Here is a 21239-nt window from a genome sequence, read left to right as displayed (position 1 = left end):
ATTGTTATCTAGTATTTTGGATTTGCCTTACTCTGATTATTAAACATATTAGCAGTTGAGAATTACTTTTCCATCTATATCCATCCATATGCTTTACCCATTTCTTTCTTGGTTTTCCTGGCTTTTTCTGGCTGATATGAGGGTATATCTTACGTGTTACATGTATCAATTCCTTTCAGTCTAATCCAAGTGAAGAAAATATCTAATCCATGTCTGTCACCTACCTGTTACTTCTTTGTGGATGTAGTCAAAAATTTTTTTATTCATAATTTCTGCATTTTAGATCTTTAAGATGTTCTGTTTTACACTGAAATCACAGATGTATTCATGTTCCTATTAGTTTATAGCTTGGTCTTACACATGTAGGGTTTACGTTATTTTGGATTTTTTTATGATGTAAAATAGAACTCTTTGGGCTTCCTGGAGTTTCATATCTGTTTCTTTTCCCAGGTCAGGGAAGTTTTCAACCATTATGTATTTGAATAATTTTTTTTCTCCTCTCTTCCCCTCTCTTTTTGGATCCCTAGGATGCATATATTGATATACTTGATGGTGTTCTATAGTCCCTATCTTCACTCTTTTTTATTCTTTTTTCACTCCTCGTTGCATAAAATTCACTGTCCTGTCTTTGAGTTCTCTTATCCTTTCTTTCAGTTGATCTAGTTTCATTGTTGGATCCCTCTGAATTTTTCAGTTTACTTCTTGTGTTTTTCAGCTCTCTTGTTTCTGTTTGATACTTATTTATGTTTTCTGTCTCTTTGTTGAAATTCTTACTTGGTTCATACATTGCTTTCCTGACCTCGTTGAATCTCTTTATTACCATTATTTTGAAATCTCTATTGGGAAATCACATATCTCCATTTTATTAATATCAGTTTCTGGCAATGTTTCTTGTTCTTTTGTTTGGAATATATTTCTGTTCCTTCATTTTCCTTGATACTCTGTTTTGGTTGTTGAACATTAGATAAAACAGTCACTTATTCTAGTCTTGGCAGAATGGTCTCATATAAGAGATATAGCTCACTGATCATCCCAGCATGAGGGTCTTGCTTCCTTTCAAATCTTTTTGATTATCCAAACCATCATCATTGTTCTTAGTGTCTCCCAGTAGTTGAAGCTGTGCCAAGACTTGTCATTGTCCCAAAGAGAGGATGGCAGTAAGCACCTAGATGCAGGCTGACTCTAGGCCCTGAAGCAGCAGCTGATAATGTTGTCAGACTCCTTCCAGGGAAAGACTGGGAGTGGGCATTTTTGCCCACTCTCTCTATGCTGCACCCTGGGAAGACAGCCAAGGCAAATGCTCATGCATTCATTAACAACTGATTCTTGTTTGCTGTAGTCATGTGGGACTTGTGAATGCAAGCGCAGTTGCCCTTCAGAGTGAGGCCATTTGGAGGTCTGTCACCTGGGTGGCATCCTTAAAAGTTGGGGCACTAGATGTGTGGTCCACACTCTTTGCTTCTCAAGGAGAAGCTGGGAGCTAAGGGTTCCTCCTTAATTGTATGGTTTCTGTGTCAGGGGAGGAGTTTATGGTGAGAGTGTTTTCCAGCCTTTCCTATTTTGATGTTGGTATTTTCTCATTCACCTGTTGTGTAGGAGACATTCAGCTTGTTTTTGGATTTCTCTCAAAGGAAATTGCTCTATTTGTAGCTATACATTTGGTATGTCCATGAGAGGAGGGCAGTTCAGACCAGTTCTTGGTCTGGACTCCTGTACTACGACATTCTTGCTCTAGAATATTGGTTCAGCTATCCATACATCTTTTTAGGTAAAAATTTGTCCAAATATTATGCCCCTATTTTATTACATTGTATAAGTTGTATTAAGAGTTTTTATATATTCTTGATCAGTGATAAGGCCATTTCTCAAGGTCATATTTGCAGAAAACAACCTTAAGAGATAGGTCAGCATTTTTCCACTAGATAGCAAGCGAGCTTGATCCCACATCTTTAAAAGTATGTTTACCTCCTATAAGGTAACCCCATGCATGTGCAGTCATTCATATGGGTACTTGTTTTGTGCCCAACATACGTAAAGGTTGAGGGAGAGCCATTGCCAACTATATGATATTCATGCTCTGGCTTCAGTAAAGTCCTGTATCTCTGACCCAGGAGTCTGTGTCTTCTGCTGTGGCATCCACGAAAACAAAAATAGGCTACCTTTTAGCATACAAGTAGGGTAAAATCTTAGACCCTTCACAGATCCTAACAAGACATGATTCACCTACTTGGAATTAGTATGATCCTTTTGAGGCATGCTTTTAAGCTTTGTCAGGGCAGTTCCAGAACTAGTTTCAATCTTGTTCCACTACTGAGGCAGTACCTAGCTAAGGACTTTACTCAGTGCCTTTGTGTGTCCATTCATTCTGGTGGGTACAGGAACTATTCTTGGCTCCATGTAAGCTTTGGGAGCTCACCTGCTCATTTGGTGGTTCTTTCTCTAGCCTCAGTATTTTCTTCACACACATGCACCAAGCTTTACTCAGCAAAGACTCTGGAAGGATGGATGCAGACCTCTGGACACCCTCCCTCTGTGCCATCCTCCTTTTCAATCCTTTGAGTTCCCTTTCCGTGGGCTACAACCTGAAAACTAGCTGTGGCTATTTATGCAGCTTTGCCCATTTTCTCCTCTTCTCTCAGAGTTTTCTGACCTGTGCTGCTTATTGTCCAAAGTCTGAGAAACCCTGTTTCTTACATTTCACCTGATTTTCTGCTTGTTTAAGGTATCAAGGTAAATTCCATACCTGTGACTCCACCATTGTTGTAGGCAGACAGCCCGTTTCTTAATTCCTCATGTAGATTGCTTAGCTTGTCTGTTTTCATTCTTTCATTTAATGTGAAAAACCTATTCAGAGCTCTGCATTTCACCCTACTGCCTCAGATGCATCTCACACAGCCTTTGACATGTAGAACTTTCTGTAGTTCAGCTTTTAGTGTTCTTCAATTTGTCTTGTTACTTCCACTTCATTTAACTATGAATTCATTTAACTATTTAGTTTCCTGACCTTTTTATTATTATTACTGATGTGAAGTTTTATTGATTTTTATGTAGAGATTATGGTGCATAGGTTGATTTTTTGGAATTTGTTGAGATGTCCTTTGTAGTCTAATACATAAAGCATCCATACATTCTTGAAAAAGTGAGCATTCACTATATGTTTATAAAGCTTATATAATATATATTTAGATTGTGGTTGTTAATGGTGTAATTCACATTTACTATGTATTTGTTTATATTTCCAGTCAGTCCATTTCTAAGAGAGTTGTATTAAAATTTCTAAGGAAAGATTGTACCTGTTTCTCATCATAGTATGTCAGTGGCTATATACTAGGTGGATATATATTTATGAACATTATATCTTATGGATATTATTATATATCATCTATATTTATATATTGTTTTTTATGAACAAATTATGTATCTTTTTAAATTGCTTGCTCTAATATTTAATATTTAATTTTTCATTTGGTTAACATTTACCTCATATATATTTTTCCCCATCTCCTCCACCTATCTTTTTTTGTTTTTTGTGGACTATTTAATGCTAGATATTTTGTAAATCTGATCTGAGTCTATCAGTCACTGAATTTGACAAACATATTCTTACTGTATTTGTAGTTTGTAGGCTTTATTTCTACCATTCTTTTAAACTGAACTATAGTTGACACACAATGTTATGTTAGTTTCTGGTGCACAACATGGTGATTCAACAACTCTATACATTATGCTGTGCTCACCACAAGTATAGCAACCATCTGTCATCATACAACACTATTATAGTACCATTGACTGTATTCCGTGTGCTGGGTTCCTTTCATCCTTGTGACTTATTCATCACCACTTATTTCTGCCATCTTATTTCATGTTGTTATTCATCATGCTCCTGTTTTTTCTCCTCTCCTGCTTTATGTTATTTACAACTCCGGCTTTATTCTTTTTCTTTGAAAAGTATAAGTTATGTCTTTTTTTCCTTTTGACTGATCTCTAATTTGTTAAGATTGATTCTATTCATTTTTCCCTTCTAATATGTAAACCTTAGTATCTTGGTCTTCCCCCTCTCTAATAATCTTTTCAGTCTTTGAACTCACCTCTCTACTATGACCTCCCTTCTTTTCATGTTGGCATCATCTGGAATTTTTGTTCTATATTTTTTATTCTTATTCATGTAACAATAAATTTGCCAAGTTATTACTTGCCATTGATTCCCTTGTTTGGTCTGGAATTCATTTCTCTTCTTGTTGGAATACATCCTGCAAGATATTTTTCAAAGAGGATCTGTCATTTTGTGGTACATTTTGAGACTGGTACCTCTTCTTAGGCTGTGCATCTGTGGACACACCCAGAAACACTTCCATTTTTCTTCACTCTTTCATTCAGCAGCCTCAGTGTTTACCTATTATGTACCAGGTATTACCCTAGGTCTGAGGAAGGAAAACCAACAAAAATCTCTGCCCTCTGGAGTTTACAGAGGGTGCAGAAGAAAGCAGCAGAGAACACTTAGGCCTGAATCCAATCTTTAGTAAATCTGAGTTCCAGCAGAATTCCAGAGCTGCCGTGATGTTACCTTGTTATTTCTGGACGGTTCTCAGCAGGAGGGGCAGCTTTTTTATCACATCATGATGACTGGGCAAGTGATGTTTTAATCAGGGAATTCTGGGAGAGAAAAAAGTCCAGCCAGTGAGCCCTTCCCAGTCCATCTCCATTCTGTGGGCTATTGATTCTGCCTCTTTATATTTGATGTTTGCCATCCACTTTAGGATAACTTCTTCCTGCTCCCCTGGGGTTTCTTGTCTGTTGATATTTTTGTTGTTATAGTTGTTGTTTGTATTTGCTAATAAGTAAGGTTCTGAAAACCACCAAGATTCAGTATTATCTGTAGTATCTCTGGGATTTGGTAGCAAAAGGAGTCCAGCACCCTGTGGTAGTTCTTCATCTTGTCCAAAATTGGTAGTCCTAGTACAACGAATTATTATTTATTATTATTAATTACCATTATTATGGGAGGAAGATGCAAATGACAGTCAAGGCTAAGAGAGTTTTCACAGATGCTGATCAAACATATCCTTAATTTGAAAGAGAAAAATTATGAAATTTAATTATGTATTTTGACTGAGCCTAGAAGTTATCAGAACCTTGGGGAAGTTTTATCTGCTTAACTCCTTAGGGAAGTTAACCATGTGGGGAGAAGCTGAGGTTCTCTGAGTGGCCCTCTCTCCATGGTTCCAGGAGGCTGGACCAGCTCCTCCTTCCGGCCCATCACAGGAGTCGGGAATGAGTGAGCACCCTGTGGTCAGAGTGTCAGTAGCAGCCTTAAATTTTTGAAGAAGCAGAGGCAGCTGCGTGTGACTAAACTGTGTTGTCCAGCAACCTGGCAGTGTGTCTTTCTTACCCTAAATCATTTACTACTCCTACCTGTGAAGTCCTAATTTTTGGAACACCCTCACTGCCCTTGACTTTTTTTTTTTTTTAATTTTTAGGCAAAGGATTTAATTTTGGATTTCATCTTAGTTTATGGCTCAGTAATTTCCTTGATATTCAGAAACCTGTTTCTGGGAAGGATGCCAACACTGCAGAAGGCAGTGGAAATGGACCTTTGTCTAAAAGTAACCAGAAAAAAAGAAAAAAAAGCAATGTAAATTTTGGGTACTGATTTTACGTTGAAAAACAATATGAGTTGGAGGCCGGAGCGAATGCCAAGAAAGTGTGAAGGCTGTAGAAAATCCCCCTTTTATAATTCCACTTGTACTTTTTTCTTTTGCTCCCTCATTTGTATTAAATGTGATTATAACAGAGGACAACAGGATGAGGTAATTGTATCCTAAAACAACAACAAAACAGGTTGCGTACCTAAAACAATAGTTATATTTAGTGACCTAACAGTCATTGACGTTAGAATAATGTCAATAAGTGAAAGGAAGCATTAGGACAATGGTGATGTTCTAATGTAAATTAAAAAAAAAAAAAAAACGGGCATTAATAAAAGACAGTTTTATTGTTATTTTAAGCTAAATTTAGTCACGATGAGAATGCCCCTGCCAAGGTGAGGTTTTGAACATAAGCACTCTGCCGTGCACTCTAGCCATCTAGTAGGAGCACATAATAGAAAACTGTTTATCTTAAGCTAATGAAATGCCAGTTGTGATTAAAATTAAAAATTTGGGGCATGTTCTTCTTCCTTTAGCTAAACTAATTAAACCACACACACACATAACTCTCTCCCTCCCCCTCCCTCCTTCCCTCCTTCCCCCCTTCCCCCCTTCCCCCACCCCCTCAGGCTCACACACACTAACATATAAACCCACTAGGTTGTAGTAGAGACTGTTTTTCCTGTCAGAGAGTCTTCGTGAATCATAATTTGTTGAACTGAGAATCTGAGTCCTGCAGCTGTCAGACGTGTTCTGTGGGTTCCCAGGGTTGTTGATTTCCTCTGCCATAGCAGATGGAGTGCAAGAGAACAGAAGAGAATATCCATTTAACTAACAGGAGGCAGGCATATTAGTATTCTAAATGTATTCGTGTATTAAAGGCAGACACTGGCTATGTCTGAAAAAAGTACCATAGAGTTATCAAAATATCATCTATAACACATTGGTAGTTTGACAGTGGTTATATCCTTTTAAAAAATCACTTGAGGTTTATCCTGGTATTAACTATACCATATAGGTGGGTAGAGCATAAATACATAGTGTACCTACTAAAAGACATTTGCTTCAAAGAAATGGTTGAATTATAAAAATGCAGATATATTTATTACAGTGCAGCAATTATTAAAAGATATTAAAAAATTATAATATCACTTTCTAGGATTGCTAATATGTTTGAAATTTAATTATTCAAGAAGGAAATTTATTTGCATATTACACAGTAGACAGTACTGCACAAAAAGGCAGGTAACCAGGTCCTAGTCCCTTTTCTAAGGTCTCTAAAGCACATCTCCTAAAAAGGAAGAAATAGTACCATAACTACTGCAGACAGAGGAAGGTCAGAATTCCTTCCTTCCCTTTCCCCCCATTTTTTTTTGTGGTAAAGGCCAGAGTTCAATTTAACTTGCCTTTTATTTCAAACATCAATGACTTGTTTGTTACTGTAACCTGGGGTCATAAAAAGGGAGGAAGGAAAAAACTATACATTTATGGATTCCCTGTGTATCTAGGGAGCCACTTTCTATGTTATTTACCCTCATTCTCCCCCTCTCCCCCCAAAAAATGAAAGAGAAATAAGAGAACTGATATTCATTGAGTACCCACGTGGGTACATTACCTATATTTTTTGCATTTACTTCCCAATGAAATTCCATAAGTATATTTTATTACCACCATTTCAACAATTTAGACTCAGATTAAATAAATTACCCAACACAACACAGTTAAAGATGGAGCCTGAATTTAAAATTAGGCCTCCTTTAAATTTTTTTTTAATGTTTATTTATTTATTTTTGAGAGAGAGAGAGAGAGAGAGAGAGAGAGAGTGCTTGCGAGCAGGTTAGGGGCAGAGAGAGCGGGAGACAGAGGATCCAAAGCAGGCTCTGCGCTGACAGCAGTGAGTTCGATGGAGGGCTTGAACTCACAAACCAGGAGGAGATCATGCCCTGAGCTGAAGTCACTTAACTGACTGAGCCACCCAGGTGACCCTTCAATCCTCCTTGACCACCTTGACTTCACAGCTGAAGCGCTTCAAACTCACCTTCTAAATATTCATTGTTTCTTATCTTCAAATCTTTATTTCTACACAAAGACTTGAATTTATTCATAGAGTCTACGTTTTGATTTTTTGTTTTGGGAGGGTTTTGGCTACTTTGGATGTGTTTATATCAATGTCTCTAAGTATGTCATGAGTATTCAGCAATATCATGGCAATAAATTAAAGCTTAAGACTTCCTTCTGAAATATTCATGGTAGGCAAAACAAAAAGTATGGAATCCAAAAAATTGAATGGTGACTTTTTTTTTTTTGCCACATTATTGACAGATACAAGCTGTTCACATTTTGTTATTGGGTAAATTTGTTAGTCCTGTTGTAAATGCCATCCTTCTCATCTTGCAAAGCTAATTTCAGAAAAGAAAAGCATTTTTAAAATAGAATTTGGTAATTAGAAGAGACTTATCAAGGAATCGTATGGTTGGAATTTTTATATGTTTGGACCTCACAGCAGTATATGATAGAAAGGTTTCAGTAATTTTTATTTGAAAATGGATGAATACAAACTATTAATTTTCTTATGTTACACTGTATCCTAGTAGTTTCTAAACATGGAAAATATATGCATACCAGAGATTACCTGTGAGCCTTACTTGTTCCTACCCCTATGGGTAACCTCTTTTTGAATATAATAAAATTAACATTTTTTTGTTTAGTTTTCTGAAAGTTGGTTGGAAATACAAATTCCCAGGGAAGGCAAGAGCACCTGGGCTGGAGTAGATGCAGATTCAGTGGAGAAAGAATCACATGTAAAAGAGAAATTATTCTCAGGACAAGTGTCCAGTCCACATACTTTTCAGACCTTAAGAGCTTTCTGTTTCACAGGCAAGAGGGCTTTCTACAGAAGGGTGATTAGTGAGATGGGTCTGATTCTATTTCCAAGATAATATGTGGGGGACATATAACCATAGTACTCAACACTGGTCACTTAAGACACTTTCCTGTTAAAATATTACTCCCAATTGTGGACAGGTTCTATCCTATTAGTGGTATCTATCAGGTACATTATGGATTTATTAGAGTGTTGTGAGAGCCCTGGACCTCCAGCTTCCTTTTTTCTTTTTTTTGTTAAAATTTTTTTTAATGTTTATTATTGAGAGAGAGACAGAGACAGAGCGCAAGCAGTTAAGAGCAGAGAGAGAGAGGGAGACACAGAATCTGAAGCAGGTTCCAGGCTCTGAGCTGTCAACACAGAGCTCCATATGGAGGTTGAACTCACGAGCCTTGAGATTATGGCCTGAGCTGAATTTGGACGCTGAACTAAGCCCCCAGCTTCCTTTTTTCTATGGGGAAATTCACACCGAGTGCCACCATTAAATTTTTGGAATCTTAAAATGTAGCTTGTAAAGTCAGTGAACAAAAATTTCATTCCTCAATTGAGACATTAAATAAGGAAATCAGCATATACAATTTAAGTTTGCTCACTAGGTCTATAAATAATACATGTGTGTTCTCTTTTATTGTTTTGTATATTGATGGATTTTTATGACTATATAAATATTTGAAAGACTAAATACATACCCTTACTTAATAAAAACCAATAAAATAGAATGGCTTTCCTATTTAGAATGTTTATGTATTACTTTAATTACAAAAAAAAAATAAAAGAAATTGTAGAGGAATACTAAAATGCAATAAAAACAACTAGTTGAGCATTAATATGATAGCATATCAATATAGTAAACCTCTATTCATTTACCTTGATTTAGGTGTTAATTTGCTCAGTTTCTTCCTGTAGTCAGTTCATTTTATACAGTGAAAGAAATCTAAATGAGACAAAAATCAAGGCATTTTACTCCCTAACAGATGTTGCAAAACAAATTTTATCTACTTTGTCTTCCCTCATAATTGTTTCACCGACTTTTGTACTTCAGGGGAAGTGGGGAAAACATCATTGCAGTTATCTCCATATCATGAACCTCTGTGAAAAAAATCACAGAACACATAGGAACTCCCTACATTTTAGTAGCTGTCACTTGTATAAGAATTTTAGTAATTGATTTAATATTTTCTTGGCCTGAATAATGCAACTGAAATTCCATGCCACCACCCCATCCTCATTCTCTTGGTTGCTCGGCAACATAGAACAAAGCAGAGACCCAACAGAACAAAAAAGCAGGTTTAACTGTCACAGAAATGAAACGTTTTCTTTCAGATCAGAGGAAACGCCAGAAGTTATCTGTTGATATATATATATCTAATATGTGTGAGTATGCGTGTATGTACCTAGAAATTTAATTCTCATAAGCAGTAGGAGTAGAGGCAGTTGCTGCTGATGAAATTAGTCAACAAGCTTACTTAGTTATTCAAATAGAGATTCAGTAGTAATTAAGGTAGTAATTTGCCCATAGCCTGGATTTCTTTCCTTAAGATAGGAAATGAGGATTGGAGTTAACTGACTTCAGGGATGGAGGACTGGGGGGTATAAAAGCTAATACAAAGGCGTGCCTTGCAAAGTTAGTCACAGTTGAAACCAAACAGTTGTTCTTGTATGCAAGGATTAGAGCCTATCTAATATAGGTGAATGTAATCACAAACAAGTTTGTCTATGGTTATAAAGTTTAAGTGTTCTCAGAGTTTAGGATGCCTTTCAGATGATAAGAATCGTTTTAATCAGATGTTTGATTTCACTTGAGAAGTAAAATTGTGAGTATACTTCTTATGCCAGATGTAATTTAACTTAACAGAAATGATTATTCAGCCGAAGAGATCTTGATTAAAAATTCCAAAGGATATCTCATCTATGAGAGGCAGTGCAATGAGTTACCAATGGAGGTATGAACAGTTTTTTTCTAGGCATTTTCTTAAAAGCCTAGCGCCATATCAACTTCTGTTTGAATTTGTAGCAGGGCCTTTTTTCTTTAGGTTAAAAGGATGTGATATACATGATCGCTTCCTGAAATTTCTCTTGGTGTGTGATTCTGCAGTGTGCTTTAAAATATTGATATTTATAGTCATCAGATTTTTTTTAACATTTATTCATTTTTGAGAGTGAGAGAGACAGAGCATGAGCAGGGGAGGGGCAGAGAGAGAGAGGGAGACACAGAATCGGAAGCAGGCTCCAGGCTCCCAGCCATCAGCCCAGAGCCCGGCGCAGGGCTCGAACTCACTGACCGCGAGATCGTGACCTGAGCTGAAGTCGGACGCCCAACCGACTGAGCCACCCAGATGTCCTAATATAGTTATCAGATGTTTTAAAGGGTAGCTTCCTATATTAAAATCAGCAACATTCGTAAGACTTTAATGGGGGAAGCTTTACTCGTAGACATCTGTACTTTTATTCAAAAGGCTTATTAAAGAGAGTACAGTTGACTCTTGGGCAACACAAGACTTAGGGGCACCAACCCTGGGTGCATTTGAAAAGTTTGCGTATAACTTCTCATCCCCCCAAAATCTTAACTACTGATAGCCTACTGCTGACTGGAAGCTTTACCAGTATCATAAGCAATCAACTAATACATACTTTGCATGTTATATGTGTTATATACTCTACTTTTACAATAAACTTAGAGAAAAGAAAATCATAATGAAGAGAAAATACATTTGTTGTACTGTATTTATGGAAAAAATCCATGTAGAAGTGGACACATGAAGTTGAAACCTGTGTCGTTTAAGGGTCACTGTATTCTTAGACTGTATTCGTAAATTTGAGAGGTGGGGAATATGCCACAAAATGAAGCACCTCCTCCAGACACTTAGTTTAAATCATGACGATATAGTCAGCCTGGAGCTTAGTTTTATTTTCAACTAGTCATCTGCAGCCAGGCTTCCCACAGAGGGAGGTTTCCATATACACAGTGCACCATGCAACTTGGATGAACAGCATTAGAGGCTGCTTATGAGAATATTATATCTGGGATCTACAGAGAGCAGCCAGAGCAGCAAGACAAAAGTGCTGATTGCAGGGTATTTTCTATGTAGGTTTCCTGCCCACCTGATGCTCACCACTTTTCTTCAGTACAGACTATAGTGGAAAAAAAATATGTTTCTAACTTGATTGTTTTTCTGATAAATCCAGCAAGTTTTTCTGATTTTTCTGTTATTATTCATAAGGACACAGTTACATTCTACAGACATATTTGTGTTTTTCAAGTTAATTTAGTGACTTACAGCTGAGGCAGTAAACTGGGGTGGCCACTGTAATGCTGAGACTTGGTGAATTTGCCCACTCGTGTCAGAAAGTGGTGTGCCTTTTGTGTGTGCATAAGCAGGTGTACATACGTTCAGAGAAGCAAATACCCAACAATAAAGCAGTGCAGATGGTCCATTAGTAGAGGAGCATGGCAGGCTTACATCTTAGGATGTAAGTATTCAACAGATACATCATGGAGAAGTAAGACGCAGTAAGAACTCTGGACACAAAAATAAATAGAACATTGCCTTGTCCTCCAGTGGCTTGTAGTCTAATTTACTTGGCTACAGCAGAGCAGGGCACATAAAGACAGACTGGAGCTTGAGGTCCATCCTTCTGTCAGAAGAGGAAGGATGGCAGAACATTGAATTCATCTGCATTATCTGTGATATCCAGTCTGTAAGCAAGAACACTGTCCACAAATTGTGGTAGTTGGCAGTTAGGAGAGGGACTGCCCTAACTTGAAGTCCTGAAGTATCCTAAAAGAAAGGTAGTGTGCAGAGAAGAGTTAGCATGCCAGGCCTGAGATTGATATCCTTACAAAGGCTGGTTTGTAAGGTTGGCCTTTGGCTGGTGTTTGGGAACAGGAATGATAAACAGTTGCCTAGTGATTTAAAACGTCCTCTAAATGGCATGAGTGGCTTGCAGCGTACTGTGTCTAAACTGTTTTTACAAACAGTATGGTTTATACTGAACATTTATTTTCCCTGCAGGGGACTGAATTTTTATTTGTGCTAGGCAGAGAATGCCTATGTGACTAGCCCCCAGTAAAAACACCAGGCACTGATGTTTTAATGAACTTTGCAGGTAGACAACATTTCACAGATGTTGTCACAACTCTGTGCTGAAGAAATTAAGTGCATCCTGTGTAACTTCACTGGTAGACTCTTGGAAGCATATGCATGGTTTCCTACAGACTTCATACTGAGAGAGCCTTTTCCTGGACTGATTTTGTTTTCAGTCCTTCTGCTGTAATATATAACAATCATAAATACAACAACTTCTGCATCCTATGAGACCCTCTAGTGAATCACTGAGACTGAGGGCTGCTCGTGAGCACTCCCAACAAAGGCAGAATCTAAATTTCAAACCACTATGTAGCAGCACAGAATTTGATGGATAGCAGTAGCTTTTCTGTTGTTCTGAAGTCCACATATGAGACTCCAAGAGCTTTTGGTCCAGTTTGAAATGTCTCTTCTTCACTCCTCCTGACAGTTATAAGAGGCATTCAATCTACTCTGCTTTTCCCACCTCCCCACCTATTGGTTTTGAGTGATGGAAAAGTCAAGCTAAATGTGAGTTTATTGATCCCCATAACTCAAAAATCTTGGGATAGGGCTTGCTTCAGTTTGAGGCTCAGCTCCAATGATGCATCCATTTCTGGGTTCTGCTGCTGCTTTGCGGATTACCTTCTCCAGCCAGCTCTTTCCTTATTGACACAAGGTGGCTGTTGCAACTCCAGTGTCAGATTCTTTCTTGGAACAAGAAAAAGCCAAAGGTGAAAGTTAAAGCTCATGAATTCAGTTTTTGTTATGTGCCCACATGAACCACATGTGGTGGTTCATGCACCCCCCAACCACCACCCAAGGAGTCGGCATGAGCCTCCCCTACCCCTAAAAAAAAATCAGGACAAAGAATATTTTCCAGAAGCGGAGTGAGTAGATACTGAGAGGCCACAATCACAATCAGTGTTTACTAGCTTTACCATCCCCACCACTTAAAGATCATTGATCTCTCAGATACAGAAAAAGCATTTGACAAAATTCAACATTTATTCATGGTAAAAACTTGCAACAAAAGGGTATAGAAGGAATGTATTCAATATAATAAAGGCCATGTATAACAAGCCTCCAGCTGATGTAATCAATGGTGAAAAGTTGAAAGCTTTTCCTCTAAGATCAGGGAAAAAAAAAAAAAAAATGCCTGCTCTCAACACTTTGATTCAACATAATTAATACTAGAAGTCCTAACCAGAGCAGTCAGTCAGCCAAGAAAAAGAAATAAAGGGCAGTCAAATCAGGAGTAAGACGTAAAACTGTTTGCAGATAGCATATTGTTATATATAAAAAAATCCTAAAGATTCCACCAAAAAAAAACTATTGGAACTAATAAGTTCAATAAAATTGCAGAAGACAAAATTAACAGAAAAAAAATCAGTTTTCTTTCTATACAATGACAGTGAATTACCTGAAAAAGAAAGAAAATAATCTCATTTATAATGACATCAGAAAGAAGAAAATATTTAGGTATGAATTTAACCAAGTAAGTGTGAAAGATCTGTATACTAAAAAGTCTAAGACAATGAGGAAAGAAATTGAAGAAAACACAATTAAAAGGAAAGATATCTGATGTTCATGGGTTAGAAAAGTTAATGTTGTTAAAGTGGTGGTACTACTCAAATCCATCCTTAGATTCAGTGCATTCCCTATCAAGATTCTAATGGTATTTTTTACAGAAAAAGGGGGAAAAAACACCAAAATTCATACAGAGCAACAACAATAAAAAAAAAAAAGACCCTGAATAGCCAAAACAGTCTTGAGAAAGCAAACAAAGCTGGAGGTATCACACCTCCTGATTTCAAAGTATATTAATAAAATAGTATGTTACTGGCATTAAAAACAGACACATAGACAAATAAAATAGAATCAAGAGCCCAGGAAAAAAACCCATACATATACAGTCAATGAATGTTTGACAAGGGAGCCTGGAATACTTAATGGAGAAAAGATAGTCTCTTCAATGAGTGCTGCTAGAAAATTGGATATTCACATGCAAAATAATGAAAGTGGACCCATTCCTTACAACACTCACCAAAATCACCTCAGGGCAGATTGAAGACTTAAGTGTTAGACCTGAAACCATAAAACTCCTAGAAGAAAACATTGGTATCTTTGACATTGGTATTGACAATGATTTTATGGATATGACACCAGAAGCATAACAATAAAAGCAAAAAGAAACAAGTGGGACTACATCAAACTGAAAAGTTCCAATCAGCTGAAAAGAAACAATCAGCAAAATGAAAAGGCAGCCTTTCAAACCATATATCTGATAAAGTGTTAATATCTAAAATATATAAAGAACTACAACTTCAAAGCAAAAATAAAAATAATAATGTGGTATAAAAATTGGCAAAGGACCTGAGTAGACCCATTTCCCAAGAAGATATACAAATGGCCAACAGGAGCATGAAGGGGTGCTCAACATCATTCATTATCAGGGAAATGCAAATCAAAACCACAATGAGATGATCACTTCACACTTGGTAGAATGGTTACTATCAAAAAGACAAGATAAGTGCTGGTGAGGATGTATAGAGTAAAGGAAATCCTTTTATGTGCTTGGTGGGAATGTAAATTAGTACAACCACTATGGAAACAGTATGGCGTTTCCTCAAAAAATTAAAAATAGAACTACCTTATCTCGCATTTCCTCTTCTGGACATATTTCCAAAGGAAATGTAATCATTATCTGGAAGAGATATGTGCACTTTAATGTTCATTGCAACATTGTTTACAATAGCCAAGACATGGAAACAGCCTGTCATTTACATCAACATGAATGACCTTTAAGGGTATTATGCTAAGTGAAGTAAGACAGAGAAAGACAAATACTTTATGATCTCAGTTATGTGTGGAATCTAAAAGAAACCAAATTCATAGAAGCAGGGTGGATTGGTGGTTGCCAAGGGTGAGGGAAATGGGTGAAGGTGGTCAAAGGGTACAAACTTCCAGTTATATACAGCATATAATAACATGGTAACCATAGTTAACACTTAGGTAAATACTGTATTGTGTATTTGAAATTTGCTGAGAGTAGGTCTTAAAAGTTCTCACCACACACATACACACGCACACACACATACACACACAGAGTTGTAACTATGTGAGGTGATAGATGTGTTAACAGTATTTTACAATATGTAGGTATATCAAACTAAAAATCACTGGCACACCTGGTGAATTTTATAGCTTTGTTTTCAGTATTTGTTGCTTTCAGAGAAATTCTGCCCCAAATAGCTCATCTATCTTTTACAGTATTTTGATTAAAGGACTGATCACATAGTTTAGTGCCCACTTCTGGAATCTTCTTGTATTTCAGTTAAGTTCTATACCTTAATTAATGAGATAAATATCACAGTTTCCAAATACTGTTCAAACTTTCTGTAAGTAATTGAGCCCATGCCTATCAGATCAATTTAGATTTTTCACCTTAGTTTTCTATCTGGCTTTGCTAATTGGACTCGAAATTATTACTGTATTCCTGTGGCCTTTTAATTCTGTCTCTTCCCCTTATTGACTTGTCTCATAAGCACAGTAATTTAACTTTCCATCGCCTTGAAAGGAAATGAGCTTTTTATGAACAAATGTTTCTTGGAATGTGGTCGACCTTTTATATGAAATACAATAGGGAATAAGATGCAGAGTAAGGCACTGAATTCTTAAGAGAATTCATTTCCCATTTACTTATTTCTTTTGAGTTTGGACATGAAGCTGCTGTGGCATTTACCTCACAGTAGATAACTAAAACTATATAAGTGATATGAATATTTAACTGTCATTTATATCCCATTATATTTAAACCCCATTGTCTCTTTTTCTTCCTATTAGCCAATAAGGTAAATGAAGATGACTCAAATAGGGTACACCAGTTCCAAGGCAATGCAGGAAAATGCTAACCTCAGTAAAATGTTGAGCCTACTTTAGACATACCTTCTTCTAGATTTCACTTGGGTAAAGAAAAGGAATATTCCTTCTCATTTGTGATTTTAAGTACACCTGGCAGAACCTAAAAACAACATGGATCTTCCATGGTGCCTCCTGGGGATGAACCACTTTTTATTACAAGCAGTATGAACAGAACATTGAAATAATACTGCACATTGGCAGGGAGAGAGGAGACACATTTCAGGTTTAAAAATAACTCTCCCATGTGCATACACACATTTTTTCACTCTTCAGTTCTTTTCTTTCTCCCTTTTTTTTTCCATCTTTCATGTTCTATACAAAAATATAGAACCTGTTAAGTATCCTATAAAGTAACCCCATTTGCACATTTAATTTGTTTATGCTGAAAGAGAGAACAATCCAGAGAGATATAAATAGTGTGGGTGACTGTGGTTCCATTCCACGCACATATGCCCTAGACTGAGCAGTAAAGTGGGAAATTGCAGTCTGCTGTTTTTTCGTGAGGTCTCAATTCCCGGTGTATCTCACAGTGTGAATATAATGCTGACTTGAGTGTGATTCCTTAATTTAAAGATACATATTTTATGTGTAAAATAGCCCTGTAGACAAACCAGCCAGTTTCCCTAGTATTTAACTGGAGAATCGTAATCTGTTCAGTGATGGAAAAAAAGCCTAGCTACCATGGAGCTCTTGAGTGGCAGAATGTAGTATGTCTGCCTCCAAAAGGACACATAAGTACTGTTTACTGTAATTTGAGGGTAAGCCGAAGGATTTTTTAGGGTAATTGTGAGATCTTTGTAATCCAATCATCAGCACTGTATCATCGTCCTCACCATCATCTCTTTTCCCTAATGATTTGGGTATCGGGGTAGTAAGGTTTCTCTTATATTTTCAAAAGAGCTTTGTCTTTTCACGGGTTCTTTTCTGTGTAGCAATTCGATAATAGTCTTCCACAGTCTGAAAAAAGAGACATTTGACCCATCAAATCCAATTCTAGAAATTTATCCTAAAGGAATATTCCTACAAATGGAACAAATAGATGTACAAACATGTTCACTGCAGGGTTTTTTATAAGAATAAAAATAGGAACAAAAACCTAAATTCCCAACGGTGATGGACTATTTAATAATGCCACCATGGTATAGTGTTATACTGAGCAGCCATTAATAATAATGACTGAAGTCTATCAAGGGTTTATTGTATTAATGTAGATAATTCTTAACAGCCATAGGATTTTGTAGATCTGTCTTAAAAATGTCTAATATAATGTATTTGTATGTATTTAGTTCATGTATGCATGCTTACATTTTTAAATTTATGAATATATTTAGTATATCAGAAAAAAATCTGGAAGAATGTAACAAAAATGTAAGTAATGATAGCTGAAGGAGGAGAAAGTGATTTAAAAAAAATCTTGTATTTTCTAATTTTTCTAAATTGGAGATACTACTTCATTTGGACCATTAATTACAGATTCTCTAACTTTGTGCTGTCAGTAGAGTAACCGCTGACCATGTGACTATTCAAATAAAAAGTTATTGAAATTAAATAAAATTTAAAATTCAGTTTCTCACTAGGACTTGCTACCTTTCCAGCTCTCATAATGGACACAGCAGAGACAAAAGATTTCTGTCGTCACACACGGTTCTGTTGGACAGTGCTGCCTGACTCTTGAACTAAAAGTTGTAGTCCAGCAACAATTCCTTGTAGAAACTTTAAAACATTTCCACCCTACTACATACAGCGATGTAATTGCTGCATCTCTTACTACATAACGTGCAGCAGGCAGTTGAGAATTGTTACAACAGCTGTCTGTTAGAAGAGATTGTGAAATCGGAAGCTGCATTAGGGTTTACATTCCAGATAGGCTGTGGCGGCTGGTAGCAGCATAACCATGGACTTCTGTAGTTTTTGATCTCTTCTAACATCTGCTAGTCATACAAATATCAATGGTCACCATCTTCTTTTTTAATGGATGGAAAGATTGAATCTCAGAAAGGCTGTTCAAAAGGCACAATACGTCTCTTACTCCAGAGGTCTCTTAATTCACAGGAATACTGATGAAGAAATAACTATTAGTATCAGTGGCTTGCCCTAAGGACAGTAAACACTGAATGAAGGGTTAGAGCTTGTCTGTCTCTTCTTGAGTATGTATGTGAGGTTTTGGGTTTTTTTTTTTGTTTTTTTCCGTTTTGTTTGTTTTTCTACTGCACCTCCATCTTGGTGGTAAATATTAGAAAAGTGAGGACATACCATTACATTTCCGTACCTCTTCCACACATTTTAACTCTCACAAGTTGATATTCCAGTAAATGAGAAAAGGACAAGTTTTTCCCATGCATGTAACTTGATTACTATAACTATAAATACTGTAAATATTTTTAGCTCACTATTGGCAAAATCATTTGTTTCTCAGTAAAAGCATATATAAGCTTTGTGAAAAATTGCAATAAATATGATGGCAAGATGTTTTACTAGGATATACTATAAAATACTGGAAGTCTTTTTTTTTTATTTTTTTTAATTTCAGTTAGTTAACTTGATGTCTTAATTTCTGAGAAAAATTGGGGTATATTTAAACCCCACTGAACATTGTTTCCTCCTTCTAGAAACTACAGCTTTCTTTGAAAGGTAACTTCTGCAGTTTGGTCACATCCTGAGGTACATCCAGGGGTGGTTGACTTCTTGCCTGTTACTTAGCATTCTGCTCCTGGTGGTTGTGCCTCCTCCTTCCTGCAGGACTTAGGTCAGGGTCTGAGATACTTCTTAAGTGCTGGCCTGGTGGGGTCTGCTCACCAGCTTCCCTTGTGGCAGTAGTTAGGGCAGTTCTTGTTAGTACCCTGTGGCTTCATCTCCATTTCTTTTCTTTTGTCTCCTTTCCTCTCTCCCTTTTTTCTTCCTTTCCTTCTCCTATTCTTGTGGCATTATTCCCTACTCTCTACATCTGCTTTACTCCTGCTTTTTCTTTCCACCCAAGGCCAGCATTCTCCGATGAGTCGAGCTAGCCTGTTAGATTCACCTTGAACTTAATGATTATTGAGGTCTGCTTTAGTTTTTTGCCCTCACTTAAAAAGGTGTACATATGAAGGGTACCTGGGTGGTTCAGTCAGTTGAGCATCAGGCTCTTGATTTTGGCCCAGGTCATGAACTCACGGTTCATGGGTTCGAGCCCTGCCTTGGGCTCTGAGCCTATTTAGGATCCTGTTTCTCTCTCTTTCTCTGCCCCTCCCCACCCCCTGCTTGTGCATGCTTGCACTGTCTCAAGTAAATATTAAAAAGTAAATAAATAAAATGTGTACATTTGAGATAGCCTAAAAAATCCGTTTAATTTTATTATCCTCATTAATCACTTCAGTGTGAGAATGTTTAATCAGTCTCAAATATGGTCTGGGTTTAGCCACTCCAATATCCAGGCTAAATCATCTCAGCAGGACTAATTATTTTTGTAGACTTGAAGGTTAATTTTATCCTTTCTTGAAATTCTTTTCTTACATCAAGCACATCTTTTCCTTAAAGGTTTAGTAGCTTACTTATCTGAATATTGATTATGGATCAGAGAAAAAACTCAACCAAAAATATTACTGCTGTCATCTACTTTTATTCATCACATTTGTGAATGTTCTGTTAATCAGATTCAACATGTGGATAACCAGTATTTGGTGAATTAAAATAGAAGAAAGTATGACCATATTTTTTTCACCGGTAACAACTGCGGATACTTCAAGACTTTCAGTCCTTCATTTTCAGTTTTGTTATTAAGAGTTGCTAGTGTTGGGGTGCCTGGGTGGCTCAGTCGGTTGAGCACCGACTTCGGCTCAGGTCACGATCTCGCGGTCCGTGAGTTCGAGCCCCGCATCGGGCCCCTGTGCTGACAGCTCAGAGCCTGGAGCCTGTCTCAGATTCTGTGTCTCCCTCTCTCTGACCCTCCCCCATTCATGCTCTGTCTCTCTCTGTCTCAAAAATAAATAAACGTTAAAAAAAAATTTAAAAAAAAAAGAGTTGCTAGTGTTTGCAAAGACCTAATATATAGCTAGAATGCTGATAGGGTTGTGTTTACTACTTGCTTGCAAAAACATTTATTGAAATGTACTAAATATTTACTATAATGTACTAATGGTCTACCAAACTTACTAAAATGTTTAAAAATATATTGCCATTTGAAATATTTTACATCTGAAATATTGTACATTTCACAATTTTTTCAACATTTATGTTACTCCCTACTAACACGTTAGTTGTAAAAACTAATTTATTGTTTAAGAAAAAGAATAGGTTTACTTTTCAGTTCCATATTGTGAGTTTAAAAATTGAAATTTCAAATTATGAACAGAATCTGAAGATACTTTGGGGGCTTTAATAAATTGCAGAAAATATATTTCTTTACAACTTATTTAATAAATGACTTGAAAATGAAGTATTTAAAACCAAGTCTAGGATTCTTTCCGGACAAACACTCTTCACTCCCCAAAAAGCACATATTAGTTTATTACACAAAAGTTCAGTTTTTCATGTTGAAATCTGACTTCATTTAAGTTAAACTTACATTTTCTTTTTCTTAGAAAGAGTGGGGAAAATTTCAAAAAAATGTATTATATTCTATAAAATAGACATAGATAAAATAAATTATTGGGAAAAAAACTATCCACTTAAAATTACACTAAACATTTTTCTCGAAAATTGGACAACCTAATTTAAATGACAATATGGTTTTGCATTCTTATT

The 21239-nt window shown here is 36.6% G+C and overlaps 1 protein-coding gene and 1 long non-coding RNA gene across 3 annotated transcripts in view; one reads left to right on the top strand and one right to left on the bottom strand.

Annotated features, from left to right (window-relative positions):
* Window positions 1-21239, top strand: part of SLC2A13 (solute carrier family 2 member 13) — a 381960-nt gene that overhangs the window by 196923 nt on the left and 163798 nt on the right. The gene's annotated exons all lie outside the window — the stretch shown is intronic.
* On the bottom strand, window positions 4049-9703 carry LOC122240333. Of its 2 annotated transcripts, XR_006219893.1 has the most exons (4): window positions 9559-9703; window positions 9397-9463; window positions 6303-6427; window positions 4049-4953 (listed from the first exon to the last, which is right to left on the bottom strand). It is a non-coding gene; the product is annotated as an uncharacterized LOC122240333 (long non-coding RNA). The 2 variants fall into 2 exon arrangements; XR_006219892.1 differs by having other exon boundaries at window positions 9397-9703.

The sequence above is a fragment of the Panthera tigris genome, chromosome B4 (genome assembly GCF_018350195.1).
Source record: "Panthera tigris isolate Pti1 chromosome B4, P.tigris_Pti1_mat1.1, whole genome shotgun sequence".
Lineage (NCBI taxonomy): Eukaryota > Metazoa > Chordata > Mammalia > Carnivora > Felidae > Panthera > Panthera tigris.
Note: the sequence above shows the minus strand (reverse complement) of the source record. Positions and strands in the feature narration are given on the sequence as shown.